This window comes from Leucopleurus acutus, assembly GCF_964270905.1.
Source record: "Leucopleurus acutus genome assembly, chromosome: 11".
NCBI classification, from domain to species: domain Eukaryota; kingdom Metazoa; phylum Chordata; class Mammalia; order Artiodactyla; family Delphinidae; genus Leucopleurus; species Leucopleurus acutus.
The window spans coordinates 43,866,818-43,881,935 of NC_139152.1; positions in this window are offsets into that span (position 1 = coordinate 43,866,818).

Below are 15,118 nucleotides of genomic sequence, written 5' to 3' on the forward strand. Positions count from 1 at the left end.
TTGAAACCCAAACAGAGAGAGGGATTCACAGAGAAACAGAAGAGTGATAAAAAGAGGGAGACTAGGACACAGAGAAACGAAAGAAAAAAAATCGCCAGAGAGAAGAGGAAGGATTTGAATAATTTGTTTTTCATTCCTGATGGTTTAAGAGGAGACTACTTTGTGACGCATTTTGTCAAATGCACATGTTGCCAGATGCACGGAAAGAACAGCTGTCTTGGAGGTAGGGGACTAGGAATCTGGTCCCAGCCCTGCTACTAACTAGCTGAGTAACTATGCAAGTTACTTCATCTCTCAAAGTTTCAGTGTCCTCATTTGGAAAAATGAGGGGGAGAAGTAGGTGATCCCTAAGGTTCCATCCGATATTAACATTCTAGCATTCTCTTTCTGACAAACAGTGTTGTACAAGTTGAAGCGGTAACTTTGCACTGCCAATAAGGACTATTCTTGGGTCCTGTGCTCCTCTATTTATTTGTACTTGTTAATTTCAAGCTTCTGGGGCTGGTGGGCACTGACTGAAGGATTTTTCTACTTTCTCTTGCTAAATCAGTTCCCCAGGACAGCATGACAGTGAGCCATCAGTAAGCCTCCCTACTCCTGGAGAAAGAAAACAGTAGATGGAGGAAGAAAAAGGGTCATTAGTATCCAGGATTGCAAGAGAGGAATCAGTGGGAGGGTTGGTGACAGAAGGATGGCCAAACAAGTTTTTGCTGGGAAGAACCTAGACAAAACAGAAAATAAAAGTCATTGTGGGGCTTCCCTGGTGGCGCAGTGGTTGAGAGTCTGCCTGCCGATGCAGGGGACGCGGGTTCGTGCCCCGGTCCGGGAGGATCCCGCGTGCCGCGGAGCGGCTGGGCCTGTGGGCCGTGGCCGCTGGGCCTGCGCGTCCGGAGCCTGTGCTCCGCAGCGGGAGAGGCCACAGCAGTAAGAGGCCTGCGTACCGCAAAAAAAAAAAAAAAAGTCATTGTGATATGTTGTGAAGACCTAAGGACAGCAAGTTAGAGATCTGAATCTAGATTTGGGACTGTTCTTTGTTTTGAAAAATTTTATTTATTTACTTATTATTTTTGGCTGTGTTGGGTCACTGTTGCTCCGTGCGTGCTTCTCTAGTTGTGGTGTGCAGGGGCTACTCTTCGTTGTAGTGTGTGGGCTTCTCATTGCAGTGGCTTCTCTTGTTGCGGAGCATGGGCTCTAGGCGCACGGGCTTCAGTAGTTGTGGCTCGCGGCTCAGCAGTTGTGACTCACCGGCTCTAGAGCGCAGGCTCAGTAGTTGTGGTGCGCGGGCTTAGTTGCTCCGTGGCATGTGGGATCTTCCCAGATCAGGGCTCGAACCCGTGTCCCCTACGTTGGCAGACGGATTCTTAACCATTGCGCCACCAGGGAAGTCCCTAGATTTGGGATTATTCTTAATTAATTATGTGACTGAAAAAAATCCCTTCACCTCTCCGGACTTCAGTTTTCTCAACTGCAACTTGTAGGAAAACACTAGATGATTACTGAACTCTCTTTCACCTTTAAATATAAATGACATAGATCTATTCTTCCTGGTTTGCCCTGTCTCCTGTGACTTCAAGTAATCAACCAATATTAACTGAGCATCTACTGTACTATGTGCGAGGTATTGTACTACATATTGTGAAAGGGAATAAAAAAGGAGAAAGGACAATCCCTTGTCTTTATAAATTTATAATCAGTAGGAAAGACATATATATATATATAACTATAATATGCAGCAAGATTTAATAGGTTATATGGGTTATAGTGTTTGAGGAAGCAGTATGACTTCCAGCTAGAATGATCCAGGGGCACCATGATTAAAAAGTAGGTTTTTTTCTTCTGTTAAAAAAATTGCATTCCTTTATGAATCACATAAAGGAATGCAATTAATGCATATCATTTATTCAACAGATATTTTTGGAGATCCTACTATGTGCCAGGCGCTGTTCTGGGTGCTGGAAACACAGATGTGAATAAAATAAGACAAAATCCTTGCCTCCTCAGAGCTGACATTCTATATAAATTATGAAGCATAATAATAAAATGGGCATCCATTAAACAACCCCCAGTTTAAGAAAAGAAAAAAATTACTAATACTGCTGAGGGGGGGCTTCCCTGGTTGTCCAGTCGTTAAGAATCCGCCTTCCAATGCAGGGGATGAGGATTCGACCCCTGGTCGGGGAACTAAGATCCCACATGATGCAGGGCAACTAAGTCTGCGCACTCAAGAGCGCAGGCCACAACTAGAGAGAAGCCTGCAAGCCAGCGACGAACCCGCGTGCGGCAACTAAGACCCGACGCAATCAAAAAAATACCACCGAGGGGCCCCGCGTGCATCTCTCCTATAGTAATCCTTGAATTTTATGTTTATCATTTCAAGATTTTTCCTCAGATTTTTACCATATTGCTTATTTTGGTCTTTTTTTTTCTACCATTCTAGAAGTGATATAATATTGTTTGTATACTTCTTTACTTGCTCAGTTCACTCAACATTATGTTTCTAAGATTCATTCAAGTTTAGGTAGGTAGCTATAGTTTATTCATTTTCATTGATGTATAATAGCCCACCAGTTTGTTGATTAATTCCCCTGTTAATGAGTATTTAGGATTGTTTCCAGCTTTTTACCATTACAAACAACGTTGCTCAGAGCATTTCTCCTGGTATACATAGGCAAGAGTTTCTTCAGGGTACATATATATGAATTGCTGGGTTGTAGCACATGAATTTTTCAACTTTTCTGGATAATGGCAAATTGTTTTCCAATATAAGAGTTTATAAGAGTTCGGGTTGCTACCCTATCCTTACCAGCTTTGGTATTTAGTCAATCTGTTGGATGTAAAATGGTGGTTTGAATTTATATTTAATTATATTTGCCTGATTATTCACAAGGCTGAGCATCTTTTCATATATTTATTGGCCACTCATGCTTCTTTTTCTGTGAAGTGCCTATTCATGTATGTCTTTTGCCCCATTTTCCTATTGGGTTATTTGTCATGTCCCCATGGATTTTAAGGAATTAACAAATATATATAGCCTAGTCTTGATTCTTTGTCAGTGGCAGCTATCTCCTTCCAGTTTTTAGAGGGGTTGGGATTTTAGTAGAGGCTTAAAGGATGGATAATTTCAGTTCCAGCTCAGACTCTTCAATTAGTTGGATTAATTAATTCTTAATTAATTCATCAAATATTTATTGAATGTCTAGCCAGACGTCATGCTAGACTCTGAGAATACAAACATATCCCACATTGGCTTACCCCTTAACCACTTCCAAGATCTAGCTGGGTCCAAGTCACTGACATCTCCTGCTGGACCACTACAATGGCCTCCTAGCTGTTCTACCTATTCCAGTTTAGTCTTGCCAAGGTCTGCTCTCCACCCAATAAGTAGTTAAAGTGATCTTTTAAAATGTAGATCAGATCATGTAACTTAAAACCTCCCAATGGTTTTCCAGTTCTCATAGAAAAAAATTCCAGGGTTCAGCTACATGAGGTTTTGATCCTCAGTCACACTAGACTTGTTCCCACTCAGGACCTTTGCTGTTTCCTCTGCCTAGATCAGTCTTCTCCCAGATCATGCTCACTCTTTCATTTCATCTAGATCTCATCTCAAATATCACCTCCTTAGAGAGGCCTTTCCTGACCACCTGATCTAAATAGCTACCACTTTCCCTTCTTTATCTCATTATCCTCCTTCATTTTTCTTTTTAGCACTATCATAGCCTTATTGGTATTTCTTATTGCTTTTTTCCCCACTAGAAGATAAGCTCCACTAGTGCAGAGACCTTGTCACCACTGTATCCTCAGCATTCAGAAAAGCGCCTGGCACATAATAGGCTCTCAATAGAAATTTTGTGAATGATTGAACAGTGAATCAGATAGAGTCCTTGCCCTTAAAAGGCAAATAATTTCAACACAATTCAATAGTGTTATAAGATGGGTAAGCACTGGTTGCTGTGGGAACGAATAGGAAGGGCATGTATCCCAGTCCTGAGAAGTAGTAGTCAAGGAAGGCTTCCAGGAAGAGGTGACATTTACAAGAAACTTAAAGGACCTGTATAGGAAGGGAATGGAAGGATGTTCCATAGAGAAGGAGTAGTAAGTACAAAGCTTGAAGAGAGGGATAAAGTGGTCTCTTCCACAAAGGGCAAGTAATTCATTGCGGTCAGAATGAACAGTTGTGGGTGCAGCAGGGTGCAGAGACTGGTGGTTAGTGGCTAGATCCTGAAGGATCTTGAGCATCAAACTAAGGAGTTTGGATTTTATCCAGAAAGCATCCAGGAGCCATTTAACCAGGAGAATGAGAAGCTCAGATTTGCACATTTTTTTTTTTTCTCCCAGGAGGGGATGTGCTGAGAAATTAGTTTGAACTCTCCAAATGCTTTCACAAACGCAGGGGTCAGACTCTGGGTCACGAACATATTCTTCCTAGTTTTACTTAGTTATTTTTTAATATCAGATTTGCATTTTACAAAGATCATTGTAGGTCTAGTGTGGAGAATGGATGAGAGGGGGCAGGATTGGGGGTATGGAGCGCCATAAGGGGCTGTCGTCAGAATCCAGGTGGGAGATGGTGGTGGCCTGAGCTCTGAGGTGATGGTGGTGATGGGGAGAAGTAGAGAGCTCAAGAGGTTTAGAAGGAAGAACCAGTGGGCCTCAGTGATTGTTGTGGGGGATGAAGGAAAGAGAGCTGTGAAGATGGTCCTCAGTTCTCTGGCCAGGGTCACTGAGTGGTGCGATTCTCTGGTTGGAAAAGGGTCAGAGGGTTAGAGTGAGATGAGCAGCCCCACCCCCTAATATTCGTGGGGCCCAGGGCAAGATAAAAAAATAGAGCCTACATACCAAATGTCTAAATATGTACAAGTTACAAATCAAAGCTAACAAACTGTTACATAAAACGTGTTCTACCCTGTTATCTTGACAAATATATCAATATAAGCTGGGCGATTTATATTTAGAATCCTGGGACTCTTCCAGCCCCAAGTCTGACCCTCAGATTCTCTTGCCATTCCTGGCTCTGTCCCACTACCTGAGGGGCCTCACACCAAAGAGCGTGCTTGGGGCAGCCTCACATTTAAACTCCACCCCTACAGGGCTGATGGTGTGCTCTCTGGCAGCTCCTTATGTACTTTCAGGAAATCGGACCCCAGGAAGAGGTCCTAGAAGTGGGCTTGGCGCTGCTTGGCGGCACCCTCTGGCAACTGGAGCATGGTCTAGGAGCAGGGAGGCATGAGCTCTAGGTAGGCACATCCCCTTGGCCTTGAGTTATCCTCCCTCTGCAGAAGGAAGAGGCCCTCTAAAACAGGTGCCCAGGGTAGAGGTCCCTCTTGCCAGGTCTAAGGACATGGACTCTGAAATCAGAGAGACTGGGTTCAAATCCCTATTCTGATATTTATTTACTCTTCTTTGAACCTGGGCAAACTCTCTGAGCCTGTTTGCTTTCTTGTAAAACGGCAATAATAATATCTACCTCGTAGGGTTATCGTGAGAATTAAATAAGCTAATATGTGCAAAGCACCTGCCATTTATTTTTATTTTATTTTTATTATTATTTTTAAAATTTATTCTTGGCTGCATTGGGTCTTTGTTGCTGTGCGCGGGCTTTCTCTAGTTGTGGCGAGCAGGGGCTACTCTTCGTTGCAGTGTGCGGGCTTCTAATTGCGGTGGCTTCTCTTGTTGCGGAGTGCCGGCTCTAGGCACGCGGGCTTCAGTAGTTGTGGCACAAGGGCTGCTCAGTAGTTGTGACGCACAGGCTTAGTTGCCCTGCGGCATGTGGGATCTTCCCGGACCAGGGCTCGAACCCGTGTCCCCTGCATTGGCAGGTGGATTCTTAACCACTGGGCCACCAGGGAAGTCCAAGCACCTGGTATTTAATAACCACTGCTCAGTTTACATTGTTTTTCTTCCCACTCACCACCATGTTTCCCTCAAAGTAACCATGGAGGCTGGGGAAAAATATGAAGTTTGTTTCAGGTAAATTTTTCTGGGAGGAGTGGGTCCAGGAAAAATGAGTTTATAAAGGAAACAGTAATAATCTAGGCAACAGTAATCCCAGCACAGGCTGGGGCCATATGGGAGAAAGAGGGAGAGTAAATTGTCTTGTATGCAGATGAATGAGTAATGGTAATAGCGTAATTGCTTTTACAATCTGTTTGTTTTGCTGAGGGTAGCAGCTGGTTACTGTTTTGATTCTTGCTTTTCAGGTTAAGATACAGGAAGAAGGTGTGAATAATCTAAAAGAATAGAAAATCCAAACATAATTTCTTGGGGACCAGGAACATGGTCAAAGAAACACATGGTTGCAAACACAGATGGATTCTGTCTTGCGAACACAGAGACTGGCCCTGTTATTAAGCTAATCTTGTATTGTTGCTTAACGTGTATAGATTCTTACCACGCGCTGTCACTCTTGCTACTCCTGCAACTGGAATGCCCTTTCTCTCCTTCTCAGCCGTTCCAAATTCTACTCTTTATTTCAGGCTCACTCCTTCCATGGTAAGCATCCTTGCCCACGACCCTCCCCAGTTCTTCTGAGCTCTTCCTAGTCTATATCACCTAGAACTTATTCATGGTCTTAACACGTTTACTGTCTCATATTGTTCTCTTATCCTTTAAAATTTTTTTTTTAATTAATTAATTTATTTATTTTTGGCTGCATTGGGTCTTCGTTGCTGCGCACGGGCTTTCTCTAGTTGTGGTGAGTGGGGGCTATTCTTCATTGCAGTGCACAGGCTTCTCATTGTGGTGGCTTCTCTTGTGGCGGAGCACGGGCTCTAGGCACGCGGGCTTCAGTAGTTGTGGCTCGCGGGCTCTAGAGTGCAGGCTTAGTAGTTGTGGCTCACGGGCTTAGTTGCTTCGTGACATGTGGGATCTTCCTGGACCAGGGCTGGAACCCGTGTCCCCTGCACTGGCAGGTGGATTCTTAACCACTGCGCCACCAGGGAATTCTTAACCTTAATCCACCAGGTGGATTCTTAACCACTGCGCCATCCTTTTTAAATTAAAAAAAAATCATTTATTTATTTTTTTTGGTGGAGCGGCATGTGGGATCTTAGTTCCTTGACCAGGGATCAAACCAGCGCCCCTACAGTGAAAGCATGGAGCCTTAACCACTGGACCACCAGCGAAGTCCTGTTCTCTTATCCTTTTATGTATGCAAGTCTTGTCTCCCCAATGAGAGTTTAAGCTTATTAAGGGAAGGAACTACATTTCTATTTCTCTTCCATTTCCCATAGTGTCTGTGTATTCATTTAATATACATTTACTGAGTTCCCAAGTGCCTGAACTGGGGTTCAGGTACTGGGGATACAAAAATGAAATATATATATATATATATATGTATATCTCCTTTTCACTAGTGGAGCTAGTAATGGACTCACGGTTTGATAACTGCCTACAGAAGTGTTGAGCATATAATGGTTCCTCAATAGAGGTTTGATGGATTGATGAACCATGCTGCTTTTCAACTAGGCATTCAATGAATGAATGAATTAATGAAATAACTGGATGACAATCCCCTGATGCAGCTGTTCCAGGTGTACTCCTACTATATGAACCTAGTTCTAGCAGACGTAAAGGTGTGAGACTTGTTTTAGGGGAGAAATGCTCTTTAGAGTCATCAAAACAGAGAGCCTACTATCTTTTCAAGGCAGTGTTCACTCCTTCCCTTAAGGCCTAGTGATTAAACCACAAAACATTTTACAGGCATTGGTGAATACCTTTTGCCAATTTGTGTCATTCAGGTTGTGAGTTATGAGAACTGTCCATTCATCATGGTAAAAAACAGCTATTATTGAATACTTACTATGTGCTGGATGTTTTCCTGGTTTCTTTACATGAATTATCTAAATCCTAACAACAACCCTATGAAGTCGGTATGATTATTGTCCCACTTTACAGAAGAGGAAACTCAGGCACAGCTAGGAAGCAGGAAAGACAGGACTTGAATCCAGGAAGTCTGATTCCACACTGTGCTGGCTACACAATGAATTGGGAGAGTGGAGAGCTGAGTTCTTGAGCCAGCCCTGCTATTTGCTTGCTGTGTGACCTGCAGAAATCCTCTCAACTCTCTGGTCCTCGGCCCCTTCTGATCACCAGTCTTAAAGCCTCTTCTTTTGAATTCAAGTCCTCTGGTCTTTCTACCACCCTCAATTGCCTAAATCTGGTGGTAATTCCCTGAATTTCATCTTTCATCTCCTTGTATCCCCTCTGATGCAATAGTATCAGAGGCAGCTTGTGATACTGTGTCATTCATAAGAGGAGTATCCTTTTTGAGAAGTTATATATGAAGACCTTAATGGCTTCGTGAATGTCTTGGCTGATGGGAAGTATGGAGAGATCTGCAGAAGGACCCCTGAACCCAATTTCTTCCTGTGACTCCATCCCTCAACTCCTAGTTAAATAAAAATATTTCCTAGTATACAGGATGCTTGTTATCATGGGTCCATTCAGAGCTCATAGCTCACAGCGGGATATCCTCCTCGCGAGCTGGGTGACTTGCTCTCTGGGCAGGACCGGCTCTCCGCGTCCCTCCACCACCTGACCCCGCCGGCTCTCGCCTCCTCCCTTGCCATCCCCGGGCCCTTTCTTCCACATCCACTCCTCCTAGCTCCCCCTCGATAATCTCCTGACATCTCTTCAAATCCAATTATCGAATTAATTGACGTGCTAACCGAGAGGCAAACAGAAAGGGGCGGCAAACACCGGGCGTTTGAGGTTTATCCTCCGGCCTCCACAGGCCCCGGCCGGGCGAGATTTACTGGGCCTCGAACACGGCGACAGTTCAAAGCTTTGATTAATCATGTTTTTCTCCCGGCCCCATAATTTAGTTGCTCTTTTTCCCTCCCAGACTTTTTTATCAGTGTAAACAGAGACGTAGTCCTCATCAGCTTCAATTACAAATATTAAGCCCCCGGACAGCAATTTGACAGAGAGAGGCCAGCCCCCACTCCGTCCCGCCCCCCTAAATCATCCCCGAATTAACATCACAATCGGCGGCTGGCGCGCGTTCAGATTTAAATGGTGGCATATTGTTCGCGGATGGTCTAGTTCAGACCAGCGGGTTCGCAGCTCCAGGCGGCAGCTCCCGCCTCTCACTCCGCCGCTCCCCTCCTGCCTCCGGGGTGTTTGTGACTCAGGAACCGCGGGAGGCTCCGGCGCCCTGTCTCCAGCAGCTGAGGCTGCAGGCGGGGGTGCGCCGGCGTGTGGGGCAAGCCGGCTGGTGAGAGGGGTAGGGTGTGGGGTGGTGCGAGTCAGGCACAGGGAGAGGAGCTACAGACGTGGGGTGGCGGGGAGAAGGGCAGAGGCTGGTGAGTTTGGCATGGGGCGGGGGGGAGAACTGGGTTTATGCAAATGAGATGCAAATGAAGGCGCGGAAGCTGCGGGTTTGGGAATGCCACGATATAGCCCCTATATGGCCGCCTTGACCCTTCGCAGGGTCTGCAGGGCACCCTTGGGTCGTGGTGGAGTGGCCAGGAGGTAGGGAAATCTCTTGCTCTTTGAGGCTTGCGGTATGAAAGAAGAACTTGGGGCAAGATTTCTCCGTTTCCTGAGCATGTTAGAGAAAATTGGTCTTAAACTACAGCCGGGAGGCTTGAAGATAGGCCTCAGAAAGGACTTCCTTAGTGGGAAGACCAAGCGTGAGGCTGGAATACCTCCTGGAGATTTTTTGGATTAGAAGACCTTCGAAGCACCAGATTTCTCTGAAGGCGTTTTGGGGAAACGGTATGATACCTCTTTGGCTCTGTACCACTGTGGAGGAGAAAAGGGAGAGTCATTTCCCTGACCCCATTAATCCTTTAAGAATGAAGGAGCTCAGGAAGAAAAATGACAATTCAAGAGTGTAGGTTTCCAGATATTTTCATATCCACCTGTCTCTCCGGTCTTGCCCACATCGATCTCCAAGACCTCATTTCCGCCTAGCAACATCACAACCAATCAAGATGCAATTAGGCTTGGCAGCTCGGCTCATCCTTAACTAGGATTGGCTGCTCACAGTATGCGCATCCCAAGTTTTCATTGGCTGACGGCCACCTGTATGGAAATGAGAATTACAAGAGACTCAGCCGCTTCTCTGCGACGTGGACCTGTGGCTTAATGCACTGAAACTTGCAAGCTCAGAGCCGGAACTCCTGGGCTTCTTCCCCCAAAGAGATATCTCAGACTTTTCCGTCGGCGCCTCTGCCTGAGGCCTAGTCTGAAAGAAATTCGACGAAATAACGCATAAAATAAGGCGAAATTGTATGCTTTTTGCGTCTGCTTTGCCTTCTCTCGGTTCAATGTCAAGATTTTGCCCCTTCCGTCCAATGCCAGGACAGTTCTTGCCCCTTTCTCTCTTCCACGTCCCTCCAAGGGGCGGCTTCTCTCCGTGTGGAGTCCCTCAGTCCCTGCCTCCTGTTGCCTCAAATCCTCCCTTTGGGCTCAGCTCCTCCAAATTCCCAATTGCCCCCTTCCTCCCATTCAGGATCCAGGCATCTCACACAACGATCTAAAGCCCAGTTTAGGAGGGAGTTAGAGGGGTGGAGTACTGTCCCCCCCCCCAAAAAAAAAACCACCCTCCATCCTCACTCCCCATCCATTTTCTCCGAGGGAGCCGAGTTTGACAGCGAATTCATTCCGAGCGGGGAGGGTGATTTATTCTTCAAATATACCGACAAGTGCGGGCATGATGGAGCCCATTAAAATGTTGGGAGATTGTTTTTATGATTGAAGTCTGTATTACTCCAACCATAAAGAAAGAGAGCAAGGAGTCATTAGCATTTTCATGATGGTGTATTTCTGCTTGTCTCCGCGCCATCACTCATCTTTACTGCCCGTCCCTTTGCTCTCGCTCTGCTACAACGAGGAGAGACTGCAGCCTGAGTTGGGGTTGGGGGTGGGGGAAGGTGGGGGCCAGAGATTCCCCCGCCGCTCTGCCCTTCACGCCAAATCCTCACCCTCCCTGGGACGCAGATCATGGGGTGAGAGGCCGAACGCAGACGATGAAGTGCCTCAGCTTTCTCCTGCCGCAGGCGCTTCCTGCCCTCTGACTGTCCCTGCAGGGGGTCCCGTCCAAATGGTGCTTGGAGATCTGGGCAGACCTGGTTTGGGAAAGGGGGAGTACCCCTTCCTTTCTTTGGCTCTTCCCTTCCTGGCCTACACACCATTTAGAGCTTTCCAGGGTTGTCCACATAGGGATAAAGTCAGGAATTCCTGGCTGAGTGCCCTGGGCTGGAGACATCAGAGTAGGAGAGGACAGAGGGAGGAGACCCCAAGTCCCTGGGTTTGGAGGCTGTGTTGGGAGGAAGTTGGGAGCCTGGACCTTTGGCCTCTGTCTCTGCTACTCCCTCTTTAGAGTTTAAGCCTCCTGTGACCACCCCAATTCCCCCACTCCTGCTCTCCTAATTCCTTAAGTCCTTGATTCTTTCTACCCAAGACTCTCCAGTACTCCAAGGAACAATTTCATAACCTCCATGAAAATAATGGAGCTCAAAATAATCATTGCCAAGGTAGGAGTTCAGAGAAAGTTGGTTATGGGTGAAACAGTGTCTCTAGGTGTCCAAGGATTGTTAGAATCACCTGTCCTGACCCTTGGCTTTGGATAAGTCTCTTAACATAAAGAAACATTCATTCTAGGTTGGACACAACCTGCCTGCATACCCTGTTGACCCAAATTGTGTGGTGGTGCTTGAGTGAGAGTTGGTTGGGATAAAGTCTAGTTAAAGGGTGGTGGGAAAATGGAAGTGTTAGCTCACAAGACATTAACAGTGATAATAACGATTAGTGGACCACTTTCCCGTTGGTCCAGTGCTTTCTCATGGATGTCTCACAACAACCTGAAAGGTAGGTTTTATGACTGCCATTTCACAGATGAGGAAACCAAGGATCAGGTGACTGTGTGTGGGGTACTCGAGATCACTTAGCTAGTGAACAGGAGAACGAAGATCTGAACCCTGGGCTGTCTTCATTAACTGATACTGCCTGAGAAGGTGTTCAAGGTCTCTAAAGTGGAAGCCAAGATGACCGATTGCCCCATATACGTCATCTGAGTTCATAAGAAGGTGGAGAAGACATTCTAGTAAGTGTTAAATATTTTGGGAGAAATCTTAGTAGGAATATTCTTCCCTCGGCCACCACAGCTGGGTAGTTGGGTAGTAGTTAGCATTGCTGGGATTAACCCTTCTCTCATTCAGGGAACATTTATTGAGCACCTGGTATGTGTGATCTTCTGACTGACCACACCCTCCCCTTCCACAGGCCTCCTCCCCCTTTTGAGATGGGTATAATAAGGCTCTGGGGTCCTGGGCAGAGGTAGAGCCCCAGGCAGCTGGACAGAGATGGAGCAAAGGGGGGGGTGCGGAGGTGAGAGCCCCCCTACAGCCTGCACAGTGCCCAGAGGCGGCTGCAGCAGCAGCCCCAGATTTACAGCTGTCCTGGCTCTGATGCCATAAAAGCAAATGATCCTTCTCTGTACTAATTTCTGTGTAATTAGATCTCTCCTGGCATGGAAAGTGGGGAGTGGGGGTGGCCAGAAGGGGAGGGGTGCCAAGGACTCTTCACAGAGGTGGGAGGAGGGACTGTGGGACACACATGGCTTCATGTGGCACAGGGATGGGCTCAGGGATCTGCATGCACTGTGACAAAGATGGAAAATGCAGTCATGCACACGTGGAAGGCAAGGAGGCAGATGAGTCCTGATGTGACAACACCCTTGTGCCCAGGATAGGGACAAAGCTGTGATCCTGCACAAAGATCCTGAAGCCAGAAGAATAACTCCTGGGTAGTCTGTGTACACACAGGAGGAACTGAAATCCTCGGAGGAGCTGCACGCAGACTTCCCCACATGCAGCTAGATACTAAAATCTCACAGAGAGGCCTGAACAGTAAAACATTTGTGCAGACACATCACATTTACAAAACAATACACACACACATTTACCTGCACGAAAGCAGATACATACTTCTCTTAAATGCAAAACGTATAGCATCTGCATTAAATAGGAACTCAACAAATGTCTGTTTCCTCCTCCACCCCCATCCACTGCTTGCCCACCTATTAGAGGCAGAAAACGAAAAGATGCAAAAAGCCTTTTTTTTAAAAAAGCGAGATTCTCTTTAAGATACTTGAAGATGGATCCTATCAAGCCAAGAAAGAAAGAAAAAAAGAATTAGAGGAATGTGGGGATGGCTAAAGAGGGAGCAATCCTGGAATCTTCCCTTTCCTCGGGAAGAACAAAGTCTCAAACCGGAAAAACATATAGTTGTTATTATTACTATCCCCCCATCCCACCCCATGGTGACAAACAATGGCCATGGGTATGGCAGTAATGTCGTTCGGAACAGCACTTCTACCGAGCTAAGTATTCATTATGCACTGCAGTGTATTTGTGGAGGGACCTCAAAGGGCCTCTTATCCAATCTTCCTCTGCAGCCCAGATTTCTTTCACAGTAAGCCTGCCAGGGCATCAGCCAGCTTCTGCTTCAATACTTCTGCTGAAAAGGAGCTCTTTACTTCATAAGCAGTTTGCCCCTGTCACTGGACTGCTGTAATGGTTAGACTGTTCTGTGGTAGAATTGAAATCCGTCTTCTTTTAAATTTCAGAATATACTATTTCTAACTGCCTGTTATTTCGAGTTATTCTAATGTTTTAAGACCAGTTCAATCAAAGCGTTAATCATCCCCCCCACCACAGCAATAACAATTAGAAACCCATTGGAAAATCAGGAGATTCTGATCTCCACAGATGACTGTCATGTACTTATCTCAAGCCCTTGTTCTAGTGGGTAATTCCTGATTAACCTGAGTAATGAAAATGTATCACAATAAAGAAAGATTTGTCATGCCTTGTTATCACTTCATAAGGCTGTCCTTCTAGATACCTGCCATAACATCAGGATATTTCTATCCCAATAAAACATGATCATGATGTGCTTGGCTAATAAAAAGGAAAAAAGACACGCATTAAAAATATGTTTAAAATGATTTGCATGAGTGATGTAAATATAAACCACCACCATCATCATTGTCAACATCATCCTCAGTTTATTTGCCTTTTGAAATCCCTGCCTGACCTTGTGGGTCGAGGTAAAGGAAGAGAGAGGCAGAAAATTAGCATCTATTAAATGCTTCCCATGACCAGGCACTGTGCTAAACACTCACAATAACCCTGTAAGATAGGTATTCTTATGGCCTTACAGGTGAGGGAATGGGGCTCAAAGAAGTTAAGTAACTTGCCTGAGGTCAGACTGCTAGTACAGGGGATCAGGATTGTAACCCAGGTAAGTCTGCTTCCAAAGCCCACACTTTCCCCCCTAAACTCGGACAGGTTAATTTTACTTTGATGCAAGCAGAGCCTCACTGAGTGGATTTATACACTGACTTTACGTTGGTGAGGAGTATGTTGGGCTCAAAGACCTCACCCTTCCCAGTCTGTACTCCCTGCAGGGGAGCCAGGGGTTCAGAGGCTGAATATTATGGCCTTTGTGCCCGGTCACATTACTATCATCACCCAGGGGTGCCCATATATAATTATGGGTGGTGCTACAGGCACCGTCACTGCTGTACAGTGACATGCTCACAAAACTCACTGTCACATTTAACCCATGCTGGGACTCAACAGAGGCTGGCTGTTCCTTCCCTTCTCCCAGTCGGTGGAGTGTGCAGCCAGCAGGGGTCGCCAGCACACCAGGAATTACCACTTGCTGGGCCAGTCTCCTTCTGCCCTAACAGGACAGAATATTCCTCCTCCTCTGCTCTTCTCCTAAAATCTCTCTCTGATCCCTCCCCTTTCCTGCTTTCCCTTTCTAGCCCCCTTCCCTTTCCCCAGGCCTTGTAGCTTCTTATCCGCGAGCTGGATAGTTGCCCCTTATGCAGCACCTAAACTGCCCAATCCCAGCCTAGACCAGGGACCAGGGATTCAGGCTGTCATCCTGCTTTAGTGATGCCAGGGAGCTGGTAAGGAGCTTGGAGTGCCCAACCTTCTGGTTCATCCTTGGCCAATTAAGCTTCTCCCTCCTCTCAGTGCCTTCCCAACACCCTGTCGTGACCGTTCTTTTATTGTCCCAATGTTCATGTAAGGATGTGTTGCAAACATCCTCAGACTCCCAGGGTCCTTTAGCTCCCTCATCTTGGGAGAACCTAAGAATG